Source organism: Sprattus sprattus (genome assembly GCF_963457725.1).
Source record: "Sprattus sprattus genome assembly, chromosome: 12".
NCBI lineage: Eukaryota > Metazoa > Chordata > Actinopteri > Clupeiformes > Clupeidae > Sprattus > Sprattus sprattus.
In genome coordinates, this window is record NC_137910.1 from 13,657,155 (window position 1) to 13,668,915 (window position 11,761).

General features: G+C 45.9%; 1 protein-coding gene across 2 annotated transcripts in view; it reads right to left on the reverse strand.

The window, feature by feature from the left end:
• Positions 1–8,327, reverse strand: part of peli1b (pellino E3 ubiquitin protein ligase 1b) — a 44,847-nt gene extending 36,520 nt beyond the window's left edge. Inside the window, exon 1 of one of the 2 annotated variants that reach the window (XM_080848935.1) lies at positions 7,929–8,327. The gene's annotated coding sequence lies outside the window, so the exon portion shown is untranslated. Of the gene's footprint in view, positions 1–6,115; positions 6,227–7,928 lie in introns of those variants that run through there. The other variant, XM_080848936.1, reaches the window with a different exon arrangement.
• Positions 8,328–11,761: the final 3,434 nt, after the last annotated feature.

Here is an 11,761-nt window from a genome sequence, read left to right on the forward strand (position 1 = left end):
GAAGTGGTGCCACGTGGATGTGGGTGCCATTTGGCAGGAGGAGCCTCCCTAAACAAATGCCTGTGCCGTTTCATTTGGATCCCTTTCATGGCCGCTCTAATAGCCCTTTAATTGGCCTGTGAAGCAGGGATCACGCCGTCGCCGGACCTTTTGTTGTGCCAGTCAGAGGAAGAAAGAAAGACAGAAAGAAAGAGCAAAACACTGGGAAACTGAGAGAGAGCTCAATGACGACCCTCACCACCAAATAGCCAATCAACCTTATCCTAGTCCCTCTTCATGGTCAGACACATTATCCACTATGGACAGTGTCTGTCTGTGTGTGTCTCTGTGTGTGTGTGTGTGTGTGTGTGTGTGTGTGTGTGTGTGTGTGTGTGTGTGCATATGGTTATATTAGTAAATGGGCATGTGTGGTTGTTGAAGCGTCTGATGGAGGGTGACCTTGATGCAGCGCTGTGCGGGTTGGGTTGCAAGAGGGATGGTGGCGGGGGGATAGGTTTGCAGGCGGGGCAGATGAGAGCAGCGTGTGGCCGGTAATCGATCCGGCTGCCGGTCCTGGAAAAGCAGGTCCGAGACGCCACAGGCACCGAGGGTGCGCACAGACACACACACACACACACACACACACGCCATCCCTCATTCTTTCCTCCTATCTCTCTCTCTCTCGCTGTACTTGTCTTACCACCTGCCTAATCAACGAGTGGCAAGACGCAGTGTAAAACATGACAGACCGGCGCTCTGCAAAAATTTAAAGAAACAGGATCGTATTGCCTTCCATCACCTAGGAGCATAATCACCTTGTAATACACCAGAGAGACAGGCAGACAAAGACTAAAGAGGAGACAGGCAGACACGAAGGCCCACAAGGACAGAAAAGAGCACGGCCACACACACACACAGCCCTCTGAGAGCGTATCGGTCACAGGATAACTCATGAGGCACGGCACCCCTCCTGATGTGGTTCCAAGTCCTTGTCTAGTTTTTCTCCCCCTGGACACCAGTCTGCTGACCGGCTGGCAGGTCTCTGCACCAAAGAGAGCTCCAGAGAGAGGACCAGAGAGAGGACCAGAGAGAGGACCAGAGAGAGGACCAGAGAGAGGACCAGAGAGAGCCCCAGAGAGAGGACCAGAGAGAGGACCAGAGAGAGGACCAGAGAGAGGACCAGGGGGCTCAGCTCAGGAGGGCCAGGGTTGGGATACCATGTGTCCACTTCAGGGAGGTGCTACCTTAGACAGAGACCATCCCAGTCCTCTCAGCATATCACCAGTTTTGTTTGGATTCATGCTTTGTCCATTAGGATAGATACCGGGCTGGCTGAGACATATTTTAGGGAGTGAACAGAAAGCCTCTAAGGTCTGGTTGGAAAACACACTAAAAAGAGTGCATGCGTGATGACCTTGCTACTGGTCTTCATACACATAGTCTCACAAATAAGGTTGAGCCCATGTTAACTGAAAGAAACGAGAAACAGAGTTCTTACTCTTAAAGTGAAGAACGGTTTAAAATGGAATGGGTGTTGGTTCAAAGGGGGGGGACTATCAAAATTTGAACTCCAAACCAAGCTGACTCAAGTGAGTCCCGGTTATGTACTGGAGGAGTGACACCACTCAAGCCCAACCCCTCTCTGTCCTGCGCTAGCTAACTGTCCTTGCCATCTCTCTCCCACTTCCATACGATAACAGCCACAGAGGCAACCTTTCCCCATCAGGTTTCCTCTGTTTCGGTCTTCGTCCTCTTCTTTCGTCAAGGGTGCGCGGCCTGCCTTCCCCTGGGTCGTCCACACGTCTCCATCTGGTCTGAGGTCCCACTCAGAGCCAGACACACGTGATGCAGGATTTCCACACCTCTGCTGGACCAGGAAAATAAAGATGCACAAGCTGGCAGAGAAGTCTCTTTCTCTCTCTCGCACAAACAGCATTGTATAAGCCAACCCATAACGCTGTTCTAACGCACACACAGTCACATATCTGACTCACCAGAGTGGCAAGGAACTTGTGTCCCCTTGCGCAATAAACTAGAACACAACTACAAAAACAGAAAGTGTGAAGAAAAACCACAAGAGAAGACAGCGGGTCTTTGAAGCTGCAGAGCACGTTGGATCAAACGCTTCGCTTCAGAAGGCGAGCGCTCGTCCCTCACACGGGCATTCTGCATCAGCAAGAACCAGCACACAGCTCTGAGCATCTAGCCTCTGAGAGCCGTACAGTCAAGCCCAGACAAACCCAACAGGACATGAGGAAGGCTAGACCAGGCAACACACCACTGGGCATCCACAACAAGACATGAGAAAGGTTAGACCAGACAACACACCATGGCACCATGGCACCTAGGCTGCTGCTCTGGTTCACGGCTTGTGCTTCTGTGCCAATCTCAGTTTCCTTCTAAGAAGAAGAACCAAGATGGCTACATAAGGAGGGCCCCGAATACGTGTGGTGAGAACAGCAATCTCAACCGCAAGTAAGCCACATGGGCATGTAGACTCATACGTGTACTCTGGGGTATTGCAGCAAATGAGCCGACAGCATAAAAAGTGGGAAAGCAAACGAGTTCTCAAGCTCAGCTCTGACAGGAAATGAGTAATTCTGCTTCTGTGAGAGAGGGATAGAAAGACAAACAGACAAACAGACACAAACACACACACATAATCATCTCTACTCTCGTGCTACTGAAGGTGTAGGTTCTGGTATTTAACTTTTAAAGGGAGCACAAGTGTTGCCAGGTCATGGACGACTGCTCATAAAGTGTTGCCAGGTCAGGGTTGACTGCTCAGCTCTGGCTCACTGCTGTGCTGGCTGCTGACAAAGTGCTAGTAAAAGGCAAAACCAACCCCTGCCCATCCCTGCCACCTTCTCACCTTCTAGGAAAGAGCCAAATGGTGAAATGACAACAACTGGGTCATCAGACACGTCAGTCGCCAACACTCCACAGCCTGTAGATTATAGGATGGATGAAGGGAGGATGGGATGAAGGAGGGGGGGTTTATTGCCTGGCCCAACACTCAAGCCCATGGCCCCTGTTGGCTGCTAATCCCCTGGGTCCTGTTTGGCTCTTCTGGGGGGGGGGGGGGGGGGGGGACAGTGCGGGACAGTCTGACCACATAAGAGCTTACAGTGTGCCATTCAGTGCAGAGAGCAGGGCTAATTGGCTTACGGTAGTTCTGGAGGGACAAAGGTGTTTTCCAGCCCAGGGCTCTGTATTAAAAGCCACAAGGGGGTGAGAAACCGGAGGGGCTTGACCCAGGAGAGGGACGAGCGGACATCACACGTCAAAGATGGACGCTTTGGGCTTGAGTGCTGGGAGTGGTGCGGATTGCGTTTTGAGAACAAACTGTTACGGTCTGAGAAACATGTGTGTGTGAGTGTGTGTTTGTTTTAAATACCAAACATGCCACGGCGCATTAACACATTCTTAGAATAGTTAAAATTGCACCAGCTTATAATACACAGCACCTGAACTTCCCAATGAGAAAATAAAGATGGCATGTGTGTGTGTTGAACACCACCATCATGTCTAGCCCGCACCCCCCCCACACACACACACACACACACACACACACACTCCATCTGGCGCTGATTACTGAGCACAGCATCAGGAACTGTGATCAACCCCACCCTGAAAAGAGTGATGGGCAGTGTGTGTGTGTGTGTGTGTGTGTGTCAAGCACAGCTGCTTTCTAATCAACAGTAAATTAATGTCACATGATTATTCAGGTCATATTAACTAACACACACACACAGACACACACACAAATAGGCTACACAAGCCGGCCCTTGTTACATCACTTGCATCAAAGATAGGTTTTTGCCACAAGGTGTGTGTCATGTAACTGGTTGGAGGACCTATTGGCTGCTTGAGTTTCATGGGCTATTGAATTATTCAGAGGCATTAATGCAGATGAGCTGCAGGCAGGTTGAAAAAAAACAATATTCCTTCACCATGTTCTCCATAACTCAAGCACCAACTTCCTGCTTTGGGAACATAACATGTGACTTTCCCAGAATCCAACAGAAGCAGGGGAAGAGGGAGGGATAGACGGTCAAAGATGGGGGGGGGGGGGCGTAGAGATGAGAAAGTGATGGAGAAAGAGCTGGACAGATGGAGCAAAGCAGACAGAAAAACTGGCAGAAGGGAAATCCATGCCAGGAAGGGGGGGGGGGGGGGAGGGGGGGGGTCGATAACAGAGGACCCTGTCAGAGATATGGTGCAGCAGAACACCAGTATGTAAGAGCAGAGCACTTGAGGTCCTGTGATACTTCAAATACCATAACAGCTTTGGGAATCTAGAGTTGCCACTGAAATGTTTTTTTTTTTCAAGTCTTTATCCCTTTCCTACCATGTTCTATTCCCCAACAAAAACAAACAAACATTTGTCTTACTCCATAGGTAAACGCTACCCCGCTAACAGGTCTTAGTCTGTTCATGGGTTTTCAGTAACTCACATGACTATGTATATATGACCACCACTGTGTGGTGAGTGTGAGCATGCACATGTGTTTTGGACGGGGACGAGGAGGAGGAGGAGGAGGAGAAGGCTTGCATCCATACAGGAAGCAGAGTAAGGGAATGAGAGGGGGGCAGGAAACAGATCTGGTTCAGGCATGAAAGAGACGGGCCCATCCTGCAGATCATGAGGCAAGCTCGAGTGGAAGGTTCTGTGGGCGACTGCACGTGTGCAAGCCTGTGTTTGGGGATGGGGGGGTGGCGTGCATTGACTGAAAGTGCATGACTAGCAGAACTAGCCTAAGGGTTTTTAGCAACCAAGCACCCCACACACAAACTCACCACAAAGAGCTTGTTATAAGACTGTGCAACCACACACCGCACACACCTGATGTAGGCTTCTGTGCTAAACGCAAAACCACAAATGAAGAAATGTGCAGGCGCAATGGAAGGCCCACTAAAACCGGTCGAGTCCCAGAGGTCAGCATTTTCTGTGCGTGTGTGTTTGTGTGTGTGTGTGTGTGTACGTGCAAAAGTATATGGGAACCAGAGTGAAGGACATCCCATTACAGTTCTCTCCTCCCCTTGAGATGAAAAAGGATTGCGCTATTTTCAACAGCTCAACCTGTCAGAAGAAACCTAAGGCATAAACACACACACACACTTACCTCCCTGTAAAAACTAATTTCCCCAATGACAGTGCCCATTAATCATGCCCAGAAAAGGGAGAAACTACAGAAACATGCGTAGGACACTTGTGCGAGTATGTGAGAAGCAAAAACAGCCTTATGGTGTCATTATAAGTTGGGCAGGTTTTCCAGAGGTAACGCTTAGGATAGCAATTTGTGCATATTTATATGTGTGTGTGTGTGTGTGTGAGTGTGTGTGAGTGTGTGTGTGTGTGTTAGTGTGTGTGTGTGTGAGCAAGAGAGGGAGAGGAATAAACACCCTTATGGGTTGATTACAAATTTGGTATGTTTTTTTTTCCCCTTTCAGAATCAGAGAAGTAAGTAGTGTTTGCACTAGAGGCGCTGAAGGTAACAGGAGCAGGCCGTGTGTGTAAATGATCCTGTTTGTGTCAGCATGGTGGAGGAGACATAAAAAGTGGGGGAAAAGAGGGGGGAAGAGGAGGAATAAAAGTCAAATCAGCAGCACTTTTAGGGGGAGGGGGGGGACCTTCCTTCTTTCTGTTTTTACTGCGTTTTCCTTTCCTACCCCAGTAAAACAGCAGCTAATGTGGCCACTGTCTGACCTACTTTCCATTACAAACATAATCCCCACAAAAAAAAAAAAAACAACTTCCATCATGTTCACCATCCCAGCACACTGTATTTCCCTCTCGACTACTCCCAGGGTAACATCCCAATCCAGAACATTCTCATCCCTGCGGTGATTTGGCACCAATATCTGTGGCATCCAGTGCTTATCGAAAAGGAAAGGAAACGTGAAGGAGGAGGAGTGAAATGTAACCAAGCCCAGCCCAATAACAAGACCCTGCAGCTCTATGTCTGAACCAAACTGTGCAGGTTTGCAGCCGCAGCCAATCTGCTTCCACACCCATTATGAGGTTAGAGGTCGGGACTGTAAGCCCTGATTCCACTTTGAATTCGGTTTAGCCCCCAAGCTCCTTAGAAAACACACCTTCTTGACCTATCCAAACAAGGTTTTGCATACTCACAGAGCAGGCCGTTCGCAATGTTGACATGCTGCTTCACTGCTGTTCCTTGTTCATTCCTGCTCCCTGTCTCTGATATGCCTGGTGGATATACCTCCACCATCTGGACCTAAATACGTCGCACTACAGGAGACTATTAGTACAGCACATGGATCTACGCTAAAAATACCGGTATGGTGAAATGTCTGACTGCCTCAAGTATAACAACACTGTCGGGTTCCAGCCGTGGCAAACGTAAGCGGAAGTGCAAAATATACGAAAAAAAAGCAGGGGAATAGAACGCGCTTAGGCGGACAAGTCTCTCCAGATCGCTATCCCTAAGCTTCACAGCCACCCTGCTGCAATTGGCAAGGATCAGGTTTCCGGAAAGGGAAGCCGATAGCACGGAGGCTGGCCAGTGCATTCAGATGCGTGCATTTCATTTGTCTTGATTGCCTTATCGAGGCATACCCAACACAATACCCCACCCATTCCAGGCCGACAAATGCGCACTCATTTTTTCCTCCAAGTTAAATGATGCATACAAAATGTGCAGGACAGTTTATCAGGCTTAACGCCTCACTGTCATATTATAACCAGGATAGCAGTAAATTCTGCTTCCACAATCCACACACAGAGATAATAACGACTGTTGTTTAAAGTTAACTTCTCAACGTTTTCAAAATAGTGGAGATTCCTCACAAATACATTTTCTTAACAAAAAGCATTAAACAAGCTGTTGGTCGTATGAAGATGTGTAATTCTAAAACAAAGGTAAAATAAAGTGTATTCGCATGAGTCTCAGCTATGGTTCTTGAAAGGGAGGAGGGTTGGTTGGGGGTGGTAGGGATGTCAACAAAAGTGATTCAAATCACGGGACAATGGCTCGCTCCGCTCGGCCAGATGCTCAACTAAGAGAGGACGCTATATTAATATGCAAATCACTTTTTAATACAACAGAACAATACTAAGCACGCAAGCTCACAAACTATGACTGCTCATTTAGGCGTACTACACAACAAACAACACGGGGTAACCTTATATGTTGCGTGCTGGAAGAGCGTGCCTCAAATGCAATAGTACCTCATGGTGGGGCAACTTTGATCAGCACGAGCTGGTGAACAAGGCCACAGCAGCCAAATGAGTTCACCGTTCCGTCCGAATAAGAACATTTCCCACACAATTAACATGATTCCATGTTTTACAGGGCAACTGAACACATTATCTTTTATTTGGGAAAAATACACAGCTGAGAAGTTACACAAACCTAGAAATGTACGTTAAAGTTATCCGCCACGCAGTAATAACTGGATAAATGTATCTTGTTCGAATTAACATTGCCATTCGTGCGAACGTATACCCTGATTTAAAATGATCAATTCAATGCCACGTTAAGGAAAACTGCACAAAAGCTGGATGAAAGGACAGGACAGGAATTTCACTTAAACAGCTAAATCAACTTCTAGCTAAAGTTACTTATATATATAACGAGCTATCTAGCTCCTTAACAACTATGATAGCGAGGTAACATTAGGTGATCAAGTCTGGTAATATGACACTGCAACTGTCATAAAACTTGCAGACCAAATCTGACATATATAAAGCCTAAGAAACTGTGTGGCCCAAGTTCATAATAACTACAAAGTCTGAAGTATCGCATGCTAAGTTACAAAGCGAGCCAACATTGTGTGATCGTGTTGTGCAAGTTATATGGACAGCATACGTTAGCGATCCAACAAGCCACGTCTAGTAGGTTACATTAATGTTAACGCAGACTGACTTGGTGTAATGTTTACAGGTCTATGGGAATATAAACTGTGGGGTTTTGGCTACTTACAGTGATGCTCTAACGTTGATCCTTACTTGTCCAGAACGACAGCGATATACGAAGAGTCCTCCGACGAACTGGCTGGTGTAAAAGCCAGCCAGCAGATGCTTGCTAGCCAGCTAGCTCAGTAAAAACAATCTGCCGTCCAACTAACAGCTACGTAGCTGGCTAACATATATCTAGCTTCCAAGCTAGCGAGCTTTGGTTAATGTAAGCTAGCCAATACAGCTAACAAAGGCAGGTAAGCGGTCTTCCAACGATGCAAAGTAAAAAAAACACACCACTAAAAGAACGCGCCGATCGAGTGCTCTATGCCTAGATATGTATTGTTTTACGTCCTTCGATTTGGCTTTTTTTGCTACATTCATCAAAAAGAGCAGAGCGACTTCACTCAACGTGTGCCCTTCACTCCGTGGCTTCTTCTGTTCTGAACATAAACAGATTTTGGTGGAGTTGTATCGCTAGCTGAAGAAAGGAGGAGAAAAAAATTGCCGCGTCATTAATTGCGCGAACTGGATTGTGGATAATGTAGTCCATTACAGGGCTGGTGTGTGCTGACGGCTTTCAATGTAGCCTGTAGTCGTTTCTGAGTGTAACAAAAAAGGAGCGCTAAGCGGCCAGTAGCCTACAGGGTTTGAACATGTATTCATTTTGCAATTCATTCTTTAATTAATTTTCAACTTAATTTCAGACTTTGCTGGCAGTGGGTGAGTTCTTGTGAATTGTATTACATCGTTTTTAAAGTGTCCAAAATATTGAATATCTATGCACACAGATTACCCATTCACTTTTATAGCGGTGCCAGCTCTTTGTTCTGCCTTTACATCATCACTACAAGTATCACATCGTGTCTGAGAAGATGTTGCTCCTGTGCACGGTACCAGCAAACTGTTCATCATTATTGCCTATGAGATGCTGTCAGACATTGTTTTGTACATAAACCACGCTTCCTTAAGACAGCGACATATGAAACCTTATAACATAATTTCAATATGATAATTTGCCATTCGTTCATTACATCAATTATACGACAGAAAACAGGAGAGTGGTGTTACATTTGCTACAGAGGGAAAGAATGTGCTCGGTCTTGGATCGTGAACTTGTTTGCCACCACATTTCTCTTACCCTTTTCCCTTGGCAGAGGCAAAGTGCAGTCTCCAGATCCCTATATGGTGTATGGAAAATGTTAAATGGAAAAAAAAAATACTTGCACTCTGAGGTCAAGGTAATCAAAAACACACATGCCTTTCAAATCTTGATTGTGTCACGAGGCTTTAAAACACACAGCCATACCAGCTAATATACCACACAGTTGCTGACACCACAGGGCCTATTACAAGTAGTACATGTTTCCTGGTTCATGCCAGGCACACAGTTATATGAGGTATGTTGATGTGCCACCGATGGAGCTAACATTGACACTGTGCTTTGAAATAGCACACCCAATGGAGAGTGTGAGAGAGAGGCAGCTCATTTCTGCAGCTGTCTTATCTTGCACGGCTTTCTCACACCTTTGCGGACAGACAGCTTTTAAAACAGAGAGGTTCTGGCTGAGAAAAACAGCAGTGTTCTGCAATGCTGTATTTTTGTCTGTTGTGAAATACTCAGAGGAGATACAACTCATTCCAAAACAGGTTCTTTGATGTGGTGCTAGTGCTTTCTTTCCCACAGGGCTGCACTTGTATCTCTCTTTTCGTATGCCTCATATTTGTTTGAGTTCACATGAACAGAGAACCGAGATAACTGATTATTTATTCTGTGGCACTCTTACTTTGCATCTCGTCGCAGCCATACATCTGATAAGGGATAAGGTCAAGGTGGGTGAGAAGTTTAGCCCAAGTGCAAAAACATCTTCAAATACAGGCACACACACTCAACACAGCCCAGCACGGTGTGTTTTAAAAAAACAAGTCTCCTAGCATATTTAAGTGTTGCGTGTTTCTAACCTGTAAATGTGTGAACTTTGTTTACGTCGCCCTGGCAACAGTAGCCTCCCAACACCTCTGCACTACTTTTCCAGACTTTGTCTGGATCCATTTCAGAACAGACACACCTTTCTCCGTACACAGACACTTTACTTATTCAAGATATGATGGATGCTCAGCAAATGTTTTTCTTCCCCAGGTTACTGAACACTCACCTCTATAGGCAGTCTGCAGAATGAAAAATGTTATTCAGACAGACACCTTTTAACTACACTAGTGTCGTTTACTGTAAACCTACAAACCTGAATTGTAATACGTGACAACAGGACATGTATAACTCTGCCCTTATCAGGCGTACTTGGTTTGTAAACATTACTGAGTGTTAATATAGAAAGGAGAGAGTGTTATTCGGTCACGTGACAAATACAGGGTAGATAGTCCAGGCCACTGACCAGTGGGATCTTTTCTGTCCTACTAAGGGTGCATTTATGAGTAGTTGTTACAAATACTCTCAAAACATAGCAACAACTTCCTCCTTTCAGAGATACGGCGTCTGTGTTGCTCACAACAGTTCTCTGATGTAGGACAAACAGAGGGTATATGTGAAATGATGTGATAAGAGTGACAGATATACTGTATATATATATACTATATCAGAATTATGTGATAAGAAATAACCCTCCAGTTTTTGTGCTTACACAAAATATTACATTTCTCAACTGTCCTATGTTTAAAGGCCAGCATGGTTGTTGTGACTGTTGGCCGGTTACCATGGCGACAGTTGCCATGTACAGATATGTTTACACAATGTTTAGAATATCACAAACCTACTGCAAGCATGAGAGATTGTGTGAATGTTTCATTTGTGTGTGTGAGAGAGTATGATGGAGAATTGTATGTGTGTACCAACAAAGCCTTCTGTGGTCTTTATCACGGTTTACATATTTTCATCACTGAACAACTCCGACTGACTTAAATCCCAAACAGACTTTATATCCAGCTGTTCGTGCTCTTATGACACAGTATTTCACATGTGGGCCTAAAAATGCCCTCTCTTTTCATTTCCTTACCTTAGTGATATCTCTGATACAGTGATAAAGGTGGTCAATAAAGACCAAGATTCATTTACCATATGGGTTATGTTATATCTTTCTTTTTTTCTCTTTCCTGTAACGTGCCCTCCACCAGTCTGTCCTTCCTTTGAGTGAGCGCCTTCATAAACGTGTGAAGGGGGGAGGAGGTATTTATAGGCTTGTTGTTCTTAATTTCAGGGGTGAGAGCTGTAATCTGGAGCTGTCATCAGCTACCTTGCCACATCCTTGCAATTACCTCCTAGCTGCGGTGCGCTGTGAACAGGCAGAGGTTTTCCGCAGCCCCTTTCCTGACCTGCACTGAGACACAGCTGAGCAAACCTGCGCTGTTTCCATCCCTCTCAACACTCAAACTTGCTACTGCATGCTTTTCACGCATGAGAAAAAAAGGATTGCAACATGGAATAAAGTTTGATAATGAGATGAAGGTTGATTAGAGGTTTAACTAGCAGTTCTCTGCCTGGCCATGGAGGTCAAGAGAAAGCTAATTGGGATGACGAATGGCTGAAATGTTTAGAGATTCATCTCTTGGCCAACGAGGGCGATGTGCTTCCATGACTCACTTCCCGAAACTCTGTGGCAGAGGTGTGAAAAGAATGTGAGGGTCAAAAGTTGTTGGCTGCGTGGTGATATCACTAATGGTATTGCATTATCACATAGGCGTGACTGACTAAAATGATATCCTTCTTATTTATACACTGAGAGAAACCCTGAGACAGGAGTGCCACATTCCCCTGAAGAGGGCATGGTGCCCTTTGTGCCCTCTGCCGAACCTTCTCCATTCAAGCTCCACTGGAACCAAATAGCTCTAATGGGTCAAACCATC